Source organism: Podarcis muralis, chromosome 7 (assembly GCF_964188315.1).
Source record: "Podarcis muralis chromosome 7, rPodMur119.hap1.1, whole genome shotgun sequence".
Classification (NCBI taxonomy): Eukaryota; Metazoa; Chordata; class Lepidosauria; order Squamata; family Lacertidae; genus Podarcis; species Podarcis muralis.
In genome coordinates, this window is record NC_135661.1 from 24215712 (window position 1) to 24229010 (window position 13299).

Sequence of the window (13299 nt, forward strand, 5' to 3'; positions counted from 1 at the left end):
AATGGCACCTTGGTTACAGTCACCACAACAGAATGCCTGTTCCCCATGGGGTTGGTCTAGATGACCCTTAGGGGTCCCTTCCAACACTACAATTCTAAGATTCTATGATCTCAGCTACGTTGCTTGACTGTAGCTTGCTCGTACAACAATTCACTTGTCCCAGTATGCAAGAAGGAGAAACACACACAGTGGAAATGGTGTTAACTATGGGCTAGGGCAGAGGTTTTTAAACTGTTGTCTGTGAGTTCCTTTTGGGTGGCTTGTGGAAAGGCTGTAAGGTAAAGGTACCTTACAGGACCCCTGACCATTAGGTCCAGTCGTGACCGACTCTGGGGTTGCGGTGCTCATCTCGCTTTATTGGCTGAGGGAGCCGGCGTACAGCTTCCGGGTCATGTGGCCAGCATGACTAAGCCGCTTCTGGCAAACCAGAGCAGCACACGGAAACGCCGTTTACCTTCCCGCCGGAGCGGTACCTATTTATCTACTTGCACTTTGATGTGCTTTCAAACTGCTAGGTCGGCAGGAGCAGGGACCGAGCAACGGGAGCTCACCCCATCGTGGGGATTCGAACCGCCAACCTTCTGATCAGCAAGTCCTAGGCTCAAGTCTAGGTTTAACCCACAGTGCCACCCGTGTCCCGGAAAGGCTGTAGCACTGTCAAATATCTCCGTTCTCAGCCCTGCGCTTATTTTCCTTGATGTGATGATGGAGGACTGTGTGCGAGTCAGCTGGCTCGATGGAGATGTCATTGCCAAACTGGTGCCCAGAAATCTCCACGTATTCTCAATTGAATCCGTGTTAGCAGGAAAATGAGCCTGGCGCCTGAGGATGCCTCCCATTGCACACCATCAGTCCAGTGGTGCCAGGAATGCATCAGGAAAGATGCTAAGGAAGAAGGCAGAGTGCCCATTTTCAGGGAAGAGGATTGGCCCTTTAAGGCTCAAATTCTCGGAGAGGTGGTGGTGAAGCCTGGAGGAGATAGTCTGAAGGCAAAGGCAGAAAAGGCTTCAGTCTGTTTCCAATAGTTGCTGGAGAAAGTTGTTTCCTTGGAGCCATCTGCGGTCCATCAAGCTATGCCTTTCTCCCAGCCTCGCTGCAGCTCCTGGCATCGGACCAGAATGTGTCAAAGCCCCTGAGAGGTTTTTGAGGATCCCCAAAGATCCCAGTTTGAAAACCAGTGCCTTAGATAAGTCAGGTTCAGGGGAGGGTCCTAGCTTCGCATGCAAAAGGCTTCAAGGTCAATCTCTGGCATTTCTAGGTAGGGCTAGGAGTGTCCCCTTCCAGGAACCACAGAGAGCTCCCAGCAGCCTGAACAATACTATGTTTCTAGGCATCTGCAAAGGAGACTCTGCAGATTCCACATTAAAAGAAAAAAGAAAATCCTGCTTGTCATTACTCTGTATTTCTTGGGAACATGACGGAGATGAAGAACAAGTTCAGAAAACAGCCATAAAGGAAATCCTTCTCTGAATCAGATCCTCAAAGCTGATGGGGGTGGGGGTGGGGAATCAGCCTGTCGCTATCTTCAGGACAGCTGGGCTGATTTAACCAAGTTTTTACAAGGGTTCAGGTCCCCCCCCCCCCAGCTTCAACTTTTTCTTTTTATAAAAGCAAATGAACTGCCACTGAAAAATCTAAACAGCAAAATTAAAACGTTAAACTTGCTTAAGAAAAGCAGCCTGGGGCGTAAATGGAGTAAGCTATTCTTCCAAAGCAGTTAACAGACTGATCTGCTAAAAAGTAAGGTTTGGGGACAGATCTTTAAGATGCGTACCCCGCCTTAAATTAACTCATGCAGGAATGCAGCAGAGAAGAGAATGAACAGGAACACACACACAGAGAGACACCAAAGATGGGTTTTATTATTGCTTTCTGCTTTCATCAACACATTCCTCAGAACTGCATTTTTAATAGCATCCTGTTTCTGAGAAATGTGTCTTGCGCACTTACATTGGTCCAAATGAGGGATTGTTCAAATATGTAAAGGTGGTTTACATATTTAGGAATGCTAAATGAATGTTCACTTTCCTTTTTTGAATTTGGGTCCAAAAAATATTTGTGTTCAATTGGCAAAACAAACATTGTTTTCTTGTTGGGAAGTGATGGGATAGTCCCAGGAAAGACAAACCAATGATCTGATTCTGTTTAAATAAGTTTTAGGTTTTCGTCAAGAGGGCAGCTCTCATGGTTCAGGTCATTTGCAGACAGCATTCTGCATGGGTAAAGACTGTGGCAGCCTAGAACAACTGCCCCCCTAGAAATTGTAATTTGTTCTAGTTAGGCACACTTGAGAAGTCTGCATTTACTTTGCAAGTTCCTGTATGGAATGACCTGATATGCACTTCTAAGGCTAATGTGCAGATTGGAACTTAGCTATCCAAAAGAGATTTCACACTTCTCTGAAAGCTATAGCACAGTTCTTGAAAACTTCAAAAGATACAATACTCATCTAAATCTATAGTTTGAGGGAAAACGCACATTTTGCATCTGATTCCAAGAGATAAAACATTAACAAATGTACAGTGGTACCTCGGGTTACATATGCTTCAGGTTACATACGCTTCAGGTTACACACTCCGCTAACCCAGAAATAGTGCTTCAGGTTAAGAAGTTTGCTTCAGGATAAGAACAGAAATCGGGCTCTGGCAGCGCAGCAGCAGCAGGAGGCCCCATTAGCTAAAGTGGTGCTTCAGGTTAAGAACAGTTTCAGGTTAAGAACGGACCTCCAGAACGAATTAAGTACTTAACCCGAGGTAAGGTAAAGGTAAAGGGACCCCTGACCATTAGGTCCAGTCGTGGCCGACTCTGGGGTTGTGGCACTCATCTCGCTTTATTGGCCAAGGGAGCCGGCGTACAGCTTCCGGGTCATGGGAACAGCATGACTAAGCCGCTTCTGGTGAACCAGAGCAGCACACGGAAACGCTGTTTACCTTCCCGCCACAGTGGTACCTACCGGTATTTATCTACTTGAACTATGACGTGCTTTCAAACTGCTAGGTTGGCAGGAGTAACCTGAGGTACCACTGTATTAAAATGCTATTTAAATACAGGTTTTTAATCTGCAGTTTAAAGTAGAAATGCAATGAAATGGTATGCAATTGTATTATGGGCAACATAGGAAGAGCCCAGCTGTTGGATCAGACCACAGGCATATCTAGTCCTGCCCCGTTTCCCATTCAGATTGCTCCAGGAAGTCCACGGGCAGGGCATGATTCACTGTTAATCATAAAATCATCATCATAAGCTGGATCAGGCCAAGGCTTCTTCCAGTCCAGCATCCTGTTCTCACAGTGGCCAACCAGATACATTTGAGAAACCCACAGGTCTATGATCCACTGGTATTCAGAGGCTTCCATTTGCATTTATTAAAGATCTATTTTTCAAGTTCTTATGGACATAACTGGGACATTTTAGGAGCTGGGGAAAGGGCCTCAATTGCCCACACTCTAGGACATTCATGGAAACCATAGAAAGCTGCCTATACCGAGTCAGACCACTGAGTCTCTATAGCCCAATATTGCCTACAATGACTGGCCGTGGCTTTTCAGTGTTTCCAGCAGGTAACAGTGGCAGTGAATCTCACACTCCAAGTAAGTGTTATGTGAAGATGCCATTAACATGCAAAAGTGACACCAACTGGAAATAGATGGATCCCTTGCTCTGTTTCAGGAACTGCATAGCTCAGTGGTAGAGCATCTTCCTTGTAAGCAGAAGGACCCAAGTTCAATCCCCGATGGTATCTCCAGGTAGGACTGGGAATGCACTGTGCCTGAAATCCTGTAGAGCTGCTGCCAGTCAGTGTATACAATACTAAGCTAGATGGACCAAGGGTCTGACTCTTGTAAAGTGTAAAGTGACTTCCCATGCCACAGCCACAGTGTATGAACTAATTTTCATGTCTGGGTGGCACCCATGATAAGTGTTATTTACATTACAAACTCAAGGCATATGTAGGAACAGGGTGCATGCTCTTTTAAACCAGGGTGGAGAACTAGGTTATCTAGGTATTCTGAGAATCATAGAATTGTAAGTCTGGGAGGGCCCCCCGGGTCATCTAGTCTTACCCCATGCTAAGCAGGAATCACAGCAAAAGCATCCCTGATAGATGACCACCCAACCTCTGCTTAAAAACCTCCAATGAATCAGAATTGCAGGGTTGGAAGGAACCCTGAGGGTCATCAATCCAACCCCCTGAAATAAAGGAATCACAGCTGGAGACTAAAACTTGCATCATCATCATCCCTGACCATTGCCCATGCTGCTGGTAGTTGTAGCCCAACAACATTGGCTACCCACTGTTCTCCCCAACGTCAATGCCCTACATGATGATCTAGACCAGCCTTTCTCAACCTGTGGGTCCCCAGATATTGCTGAACTACAACTCCCATCACCCCTAGCTAGCAAGGCCAGAGCTCAGGGTTGATGGGAGTTGTAGTCCAACAACATCTGGGGACCCACAGGTTGAAAACCGCTGATCTAGACCTTCACTGTGGAAATCAGCCAGTCTGCATTTCCATTTGATGACCCAACGCTCAAAGCAGACAGCAGTAGCCAAGGTCAGTTCCCTTTCTGAGTAACTCTGCTTTCAGTCAGGAAACTTATTATTATTAGCACGAAATCAGGCCTCTTACATCATGGCAATTTAAGGCTCATCCTCGCCTTTTCATTTTGCAATAACTCAGGCAACTATTCAATACACAATCAAATACCAGTTATTAATGTCTGTGGGAAGGAGAGGATCTATAGATAAGGTTCCTGGAACACACCTATGCAATTTACATGGCACAAAATCTAGGCCAGGGAAAAAACAAGAACAGAGCTTTAATTTTACTCTAAAACAATGTCTGCATTTCTCATGGGTCAAAGTGGAACACTTCCGGAGCCAAATGTAGACCCTGATGGGCACACATACTGAGGCAGTCATAGAAACCCTTTTCAGGGGTAGACCTTTCAGATACCGCTGGACTCATCAACCTCAGCCAACGAAACCAGCATTTGGAGCTGATGGGAGCTGAAATCCAACCATAACTGGAGGGCCACAGGCTCCCCATCCCTGATCCAGCTCAGTATTGCCTGCACTGAATGACTGTGGCTCTCCACAGAGCAGGGGTCCTTCCCAGTTATTGGAGATTTCACTCACGCCAAGTACGAACTTTACAACTGCAGAGTGAAGACCCTTCACCAAGTGTTCAAAGCACACATTCAGCAGCAGCACTGTCTAGACCTGCTCATACTGTCAATCCTGAAAGGAATCTGGTCTTCTCAAAGGGGTGTAGCAAAAGGCCCTGTTCTTAGATGATCTGGAGCTGACAGAGCACAAGGGCAGCTGGAGGGCTGCAGCTCAGCGATCAGAGCGGCTGATTTGCTTGCAAAAGGACCCAGGTTCAATCTCTGGCATCTCTGGCTAGGTCTGGGAATGACTTCCATTTAAAACAGTAGTCCTCGAAAGGATGTGGCGTGCCACATTGGTGTGGCAGAAGAGGATGGCAAGTGTGGCGGGAAGATTCAAGGACAATCAAAGAAACATTTAAACATTTCAGTGTGCTATAGTATCTATCTAGATATTGTTTCAAAACGAGAGCAAGAGCACTGGCTATTCTTCTACAGTTCTCCATGACATATTGCTGTGAACAGGAATCTTCAACTCTGATAAATATGAAAGATCAGAAAAGAGAAAGGCTTCTTTGTGTTGATGAGGAGATGAGAGTTTGTTTGTCTCATATTAGACGTAATATAAATTAGATTACCCGGCAAAAGGAAGCTCACACCTGTCATTGAGTTTGCATACATACTTAAGGTATGTATGTACGAAGCTCGTTTGACATTATATTTTGGGAATGATTGCTGTTCTTCTCTAGCTGCATGGTTTTATACTTTCTGGATGTCCTGTGATCATATTCTAAAGTAGTTGCGTTCTACGTTCTAAATCAAGCACTGCTAAGTGTTGTTTCATTTTCTTTTCCAATACATTCCTTATCCATTAAAAACATGGATGTGGCATAAGCAAATTTTTATTCTGAAAGTGCAGTCCAGAGAAAAAAGTTTGGACACCACTGATCAAAAGCAACTGTCAGCCAGTGCAGGTAATATGGAGCTAGAAGAACCAATGGGTTAGCTCAGAATAAGGCAGCTTTCCATGTTCCTGTGACAAGGACTGAATAATCTCAGGGCCTTAAGGAACATGTTGCCTTCTCTCCCCTTCCCTTGATGTCCCTCCCCTCCCCTCTGCTCAGCTCAGCTCTGTGCAGCCGTCAACCAAATATCTGATTGAAAGCCTAGGGGAGGGAGTTTAGAACTGTCCGGTCTGGTTAGGATTGAAGGTCAATGATCCAATACAGACGAAGGATGTGAAAAAACAGGGGAGGGGAGATTGAGAGAGAGAGAGAGAGAGAGAGAGAGAGAGAGAGAGAGAGAGAGGAGCCTGCTCAAAGAGAGAGGGTAGGGGATGCCACGAAGAGCAAGGAAGTGTCTGGAACGCAGTTTCACACTCTGAGACCCAAGGGCTGTTTTTACTCCTGTCCTTCATGCTCACATCTTGTCACACTAGAGGTCAGGTCTCCCAAGCGTTCCTGGAGAGCTGAGCTGATCCATATGGCAGGCAATATGTTGACAATATGGATTGGCCAAACGCTGGAGCAGATGGAGGCGGCAACCCGGCTTCCTACCCAGAGAGGCCTTTCACTTTCTCCTCGTCCTCCCCTGTCGGAGCCACACCAAAAGAGAGAGGGAGCAACTCCGCCAGGAAAAGTGCCTGCCTAGGTTAAAGGCACTGGTCCTTTTTGGGAAGGCCAGGGATAGGTTCAAAGTGAGAAGCGTCCGTCATAAGGCTCCTGCTCAAAACTGTTCACGGGAGATTCGAGGCAACTGAGTGGGCAGAGCAGAAACAGCCCTTAACATCAACAACACTGATTTGCATCCAACTAAGCCCTGTTCAAAGAAGAGCCACAGAATTGAATGGACCCAGCGTTAATCACATCCTTCCATTTCAATGGGCCTACACTGACTACAATTTATTTGGATACAACTATTTGGCTTCACACAGTGCACGTTGAGTGTTCAAAGCGTAGTGCATATGTCAGACCAGTAATCCTTATAATACTCCAGTACAGTATTTAGGGAAAAGGAAAAGGGCCTATAGGTCAGGAGCAGAACACTTGTTTTGCATGCAGAGGGTCCCAGGTTCAATCCCTGGCATCTCCAGGTAATACTGGGATGAAGACTCCCTGCCAGAGATCCCTGGAGAATCTGTTGGTAGATGTTGCTGTGGTGGATAGGCCAATGGTCTGACTGGGCATAAGGCAGCTTCCTCTGTCCCTGCAGTAGACCAGGATCATCACCGCAAAGATGCAGTTCCCTCAACTGCAAAGACCACAGAGTGAGTGTGAGGACTGGTGACATGTGAACTCAAGTTTTCCTTGTTTCCAGTTTGCACACTCAGCTATCATGATGCCGTAGCGTAAACTGCCACCTCACCTCAGCTACAAATTCACTTTATGAGCTTGAGGGAACCCGTTGTGCTCTCCAAACAAATTCCATGCAAAACAATGGGCCCCAACACAGTCTGTCTCACTTTGGGGCCCTTTCCCTCCAACATCTCAATCGCTGCAGGATGAGCAACGGTACGTTCTGCAACGTCGTCTAACACATATATGCAGTTGGTAGTTTGCTGCTACTCCTTGTCCACTGCCCCACGTGGCACCCATGATAGTTTCTTGGATTTTCAAATGGGTCCATGAACCCAAATAAATTGGCGACTCCTGGTCTAGTCAGCCGTGCTAGCTGGGACTTATAGGAGCTGCAGTGGTTAAAGAAGACCTTTTCTTTTTGACAGTCATATTTATTATTTTGTTTTATTGATTTGAAAGAGTTTATAAACTGCTCAATATTTTAAATGGAAAAGCAAACAATATCATTAAAAGAAAAATGCAACCTAAAACGATAAAAGCAGGAATTCAGGGGATTCAAACTTGTAAAACATAATCTGATCTTATGTGTCAGGGAAAGTCGCATGACCCTGTCCTATAACTCTGTTCCAAGTAAGACACTCCCTTTGTTCCAAACAAATTGTGGAAGATCTGTGGTTTAAAACAGAAGCCATGGATCACACCCACTTGTTCCTGAACTCTTTGCAAGTTTCGGAGAGGAAGGTTGTTGAAATGCCCCGCCAAAGGTGCAACTGAAAGTTTTACTACTCTATGGTAAGCATTTTTAAAACAATCTCTTAGCTGGAGTATTCATCCATGTCAAGAACCAGCTCCATTGTGTTGGCTCCTACATACCCTTCGAAAAGAAGTGTGGTACTGTAGTTCTGCAAGAAAACAAGCAGAAGATTCTTCTGCACTCCTGCAAAACTACAGTCCCCAGATCCATGAGAGTTAATCGGCTTAAAAAACCAACAGGCGAAGTAGATATAATGCTAATTGTGTGGCATCCACTGAAAATGTCTACAGCCCATTTGTTAATTTATCTTGGAACAGTTATAGGCTACCTTTCCGAATAAAAAGAGAATGGTAACAAGAGAGCAACTAATGTAACAGAATAAAATAGCTCCCTCCCAAGACTCCCAAAGAACAATTCACAAAACAAATTATATGAACGTAGCAGTCAAAAAATCAGCAGTCAAAAAATTCACAGCTTGTCTAAAAGCTCTTCCCCCCCCCCAAAGCAGACACTTGCCTCCCGCCCTGCCCCAGTCCTACCTCCTTCTCCATGATGTTTAATATAACTTAAACCAGATCCTGGTATGATGACCTCATATATTTTTTCCTGTGCCAGGAAAAACAATTCATGTGGTGGTGGTGGTGGTGGTGAGATGAGAATGCTGTGATGTCAGGACACGTGCAAATTCTCCAGCATGCTGGGTGAGGAAGCTAGTTGCGAGGATGCTGATCTCAGCAGCAACATGTTTGACAAGTCTGGACCCTTGGTTAGCACCAGGGCTGGCCCTATCATTGGGCAGTGTGTCTCAGCTGGGTGGGAGTGACAAAAAGCAGCAACAGGTTGTTGAGAAGATAGCAATATCAAAAGCAACACAATGGCCAGAAACCATAACAATGTGAAAAACTTTATGGAATAATTCAAAACATCAAAACTAACAAACTGAAGTCTCTGAAAGTCTCTGAAAGTCCTTAAATGAATCATGGTGTCAGACTTTACCCGGCGGACAGCAAGCTGTGAAGCTTTGTATAATCAGCAGATATCCAATTCTGATGTCCAACTCTGAACTCTGCTGAACAGTGCTGAACAGTGCAGGTCATCATTTGAATATTTTATTTTCAGTTAATGAAGAAATTATATATCTTTCTACTTACAAGTGTTGAACTAATTGGCTGATGAAGAATTCAACAAAACAGTAGTTGTTATCCGGAAACACTGTTCAGCAGAGTTGGACATCAGAATTAGACATTTGCTGATTATACAAAGCTTCACAGCTTGCTGTCCGCCGGGTAAAGTCTGGCACCGTGATTCATTTAAGGACTTTCAGAGACTTCAGTTTGTTAGTTTTGATGCTTTGAATTATTCCATAAAGTTTTTCACATTGCTATTGTTTCTGGCCATCGTGTTGCTTTTGATATTGCTGACTCATATTTTGAAACACAGGGGTTTGTTTGTTTACTCATTGTTGAGAAGATAGGGCAGTGTGTGCCATGTGGTCTGCACTCTGCCGTGCTAAGCCAGCCTGCTGACCTCAGGTGCCAGGGAAGGACTGTCCCACCACAAAAACAAAAGAAATTCAGTTGCCAATCTGGACAGCTTCTGTACTGGGATGGGAAGAGGCACCATCTTGTCCTTTGCCTCAGACAGCAGATTGTCATGGGCTGGCCCTGGATAGTGCAGATCAAGTCACAGGCTTTGTCCGTCATCTGGAGCAACGCAAGCATTTCACTTTTCGAGACGGGCGGCAGGGCACTATCAACTTATCTGTAGGATTTCTTACCTGCCCTTCACTATAACATTCCGGTGTGGGTTACGATGACATAGCAATGCAATATTAAAATGAGCTTAAACAATTTGCATCAGAAGAATAGGGTGGGTCTTAGAAATACATCTCAGCCGCAAAAGGCCAGGGGGCAAAGAGCTACACTATGAAGGCGCCAGATGCACCTCTGTGGGGAGGGAATTCCACAGCTTCCAAGAGGGAATTAAACAGCAATGTACACAGTGTAGAACATTTTGAGCATTGCAAGATGTATCAGCCTTGGGCAACATCAGAACTTCCCTTGAGCAAGTTTTGTTTATACATGGGGCTCTAACGGAAGAAAGAAAGCAGGCAGTGCTAAGGATGAACTAGTTTGAATTAATGAAGTTCATCGAGTTAGTTCAAAAATGTCCTCAATTACACTCAAAGTAGTTTCTATAATTGCTGGGTAGATAGAACACGAATTAAATCAGGAGTGGTTTTTTGGGGGGTGGGGGTGGGCTTTGAACAATTTCTAGTTCATCTGCAAGTTCATTCTCTTACCGGTGTTTTTTACGCCTCAGACTCTTTGGGCCTTTAAGTGTAAAGATCACAGTTTTGGTGGAAAAATAATTAAACAATTCACATCCACTGTATGTGGGTTGAGGTTATTTTTGGACGTTTTATTCGTCTTCTCATATATCTCAGCACAGCAGCTTGTAGCTTTCTGAATGTTGGAAGAAATTGCCGAAGATTACTTAGACAAGCATGAATTGAACTGTGTGAACTGCACATGAACCAAACTAGTTCCTTTGCCACATACTGAAGTAGAAATAGCTCCTTTTAAAAATGAACGTCCCAAGCCCTGGATGCAGACATACCTCAGCAGAGGCTTAAGAGAACCCATGCAAGTAGCTTGAGCCACAAGATCTGACTGTAAGAAAAAACAAATTAGTACCTTGTATCCTGTGTTCCCTGGGCTTGAAATCCATTCCAAATCAACACGTTGAGGAGGGGTGTCAGGATCAGTAACCCCTCCCAGGGTGCTTCAGGAAACAGATAGAGTCTGATAGGTTCCCTATACTTGTTGGTGTCTCTTTGCCCTAAGGAAACAGAAGGAAATTATTTTAAAGTAGTAATGAATTTACAGCCCCTTTTTGAGAGCAACTGCCACACAACTGCTTACAAGTGTTTTGAAAAATTACAGTTCCAATATATAAACTTTTCTGATGCGGTAGAGAGCTGTATGAATTTATCAGGTTTTATTTTACTTTTATACATAGCTAAAAAAACTGTGAAAATGCCAAGCTTGCCTAATATGCTGAAGACCCATATCTTTTGATACTTTAATAGACAGATAGGTAGATTAGAGCTGTATTTTGGTGCGAATGGTGGCTTTTGGTGCAAATGTAACATGTAAGAGAGATGTGCAGCAGGACACTTCCCATGTACTATATTTATTATTTATTTCTGAAAGTGCAGAATTCCGTGGTTATAGGGTTGTATGCAATGCCAGCCCTTCTCAGAGTAAATCCACTGACACCGATGGACATGACTAAGGCCCATTAATTTCAGTGGGCAGGACTAAGTTCTGCTGCTCCCATGGGACAGTTTCAACGTTGTAAGCAACTTTTCAGGTAACAAAATATATGCAAAGGTCTTTGAGCTTGCTCAAATTCATGTGTTAACCATTTTTAATGTCTTTGGGGATTTATTTCGCCCCCCCCCCCAAATTAAATATTGTAAGGGAAGCACGTGCTGTTCGGCTTTCTGATTATTAGTTTGCAAGTAATTCTCTATTGCCAAATATTCTCATATATATTAGGGTGGTGGGCAACATAAAATCATCAGTAACATTTCATCAACAAATACAAATAACTCTTGATGGACTCTAGATCCCATCAGCCTCAGCCAGCATGTCCAGTGCTTTGAAATGATGGGAGTTGTAGTAAGCCAATGCCCTGGAGGTTGCAGGTTCATGGACTGGACTTTTTCAGGTGAGCATCTAACAGCAGGGAGAAAAATAATAGCTTTTCCTGGTGCTGCTGGGGACACCCTCATTGCACTCAAACCCTGGTGGAAACTCACTGCTTCCAATGAATTTCTCCCTAATTCCCACCCACTCCTCATATTCATAAGCTCCCAAACCCAATGACCCTGCTTGGTGATTATTATTTTTGGAGGGTGGGGAGAGAATATTATTAACAATTAATTATTACTGCAGTTGGAAAGCAACGTCAAAAGCCAAATTCAACCCTAAAACAGGGAGAGGAGAAAACGTTCAAGAGAAAACACAAGTGTTTCCCGAACACCAACATGTGATTTTGTGATTTTCTTTTTTCTTCCGGGGGAAGAAAAGAAAGGGAAAGAGGAGGAGGAGGTGGTGGAGGAAGAAGAAAAAAGACATGCAACCTGGGTTGTCAAGATTAATTTGCAATAGGTGTCAGGCCAAAGAAAACGCTGCCCGAAGAAGCCTAACCTCTGCAACCAGCAACCTCCTTTGTGTCAATTTAAGCAAATATTGTGGCGTTTCCATGGCAATCCCTGTTTTGAATATCTACAACACAAACTTTTTCTTTTCTTTTTTTTCTTTTTACAAAAAGGGCTTTTCCTGTTTGTGCTGAAGCTATAAAACCTGTAAATATTTTCTGCCTTACCGCACGTATCCCTCTAGCAATCTTTTTTGAAGAAGAAAAAAGGGAAAGGAGTCGTGTTCTGCCTCCCACTAGTGTGTAGAACTCAGAGGTACCCTGTTTGGGATCTTCTCAAGGAACAAAACTACAACATGTTTGGGTTCTTTGGCCCATCTGACCCCAGAGAAATCTGCAACAGTCCTAACCATTTCATTGAGGAGGTCAGAACTGGAAATGTTTTCAGGCGTCAGCCCAAAACATACAGCTAACCCTAATCCTAATTAGGAAGGAAAAAAGAAACCCACCAGCTCACATTAACAATACAATAAACATCCTTCTTAATTTACACATACAGATCGCTAAAGATGTCATCCAAATGTACAAATAGGTATCCAAACGACTTTGGCATTTATAGAAAATACATTCAAACGTACCAAGGGCATTAAGGTCTACAGGCCATTGCAGAATACATGACCAATATTTTTTCTTCTGGGCTTGAAGTATAAGTATCTTAGTAACAATAATCCCCATACTACAGGAGTGTAATTTAAAAGTACATGAACCTACACAAACACCAAAGATTTCATCAAGACAAGACTTATATGGACAACTTCAGACCAAAAAGGAAATATTACTGTACAAGCCCAATTCATATGCCTCAATGAGGTATTCTCAGGATTACACCTGCAGCATCTGAGTTAGTTCCTTCTTGTAGACATGGAATTCAGTATATCCAAAATATAAATTTATGCTGAATCAATCTCAATT

General features: G+C 43.9%; 1 protein-coding gene across 2 annotated transcripts in view; it reads right to left on the reverse strand.

Moving 5' to 3' along the window:
- The window catches only part of CASZ1 (castor zinc finger 1), a 308728-nt gene that overhangs the window by 239763 nt on the left and 55666 nt on the right, over positions 1 to 13299 (reverse strand). For both annotated transcript variants that reach the window (XM_028740681.2, XM_077931393.1), the window contains exon 2: positions 10857 to 11001. The gene's annotated coding sequence lies outside the window, so the exon portion shown is untranslated. The remainder of the gene's footprint in view (positions 1 to 10856; positions 11002 to 13299) is intronic.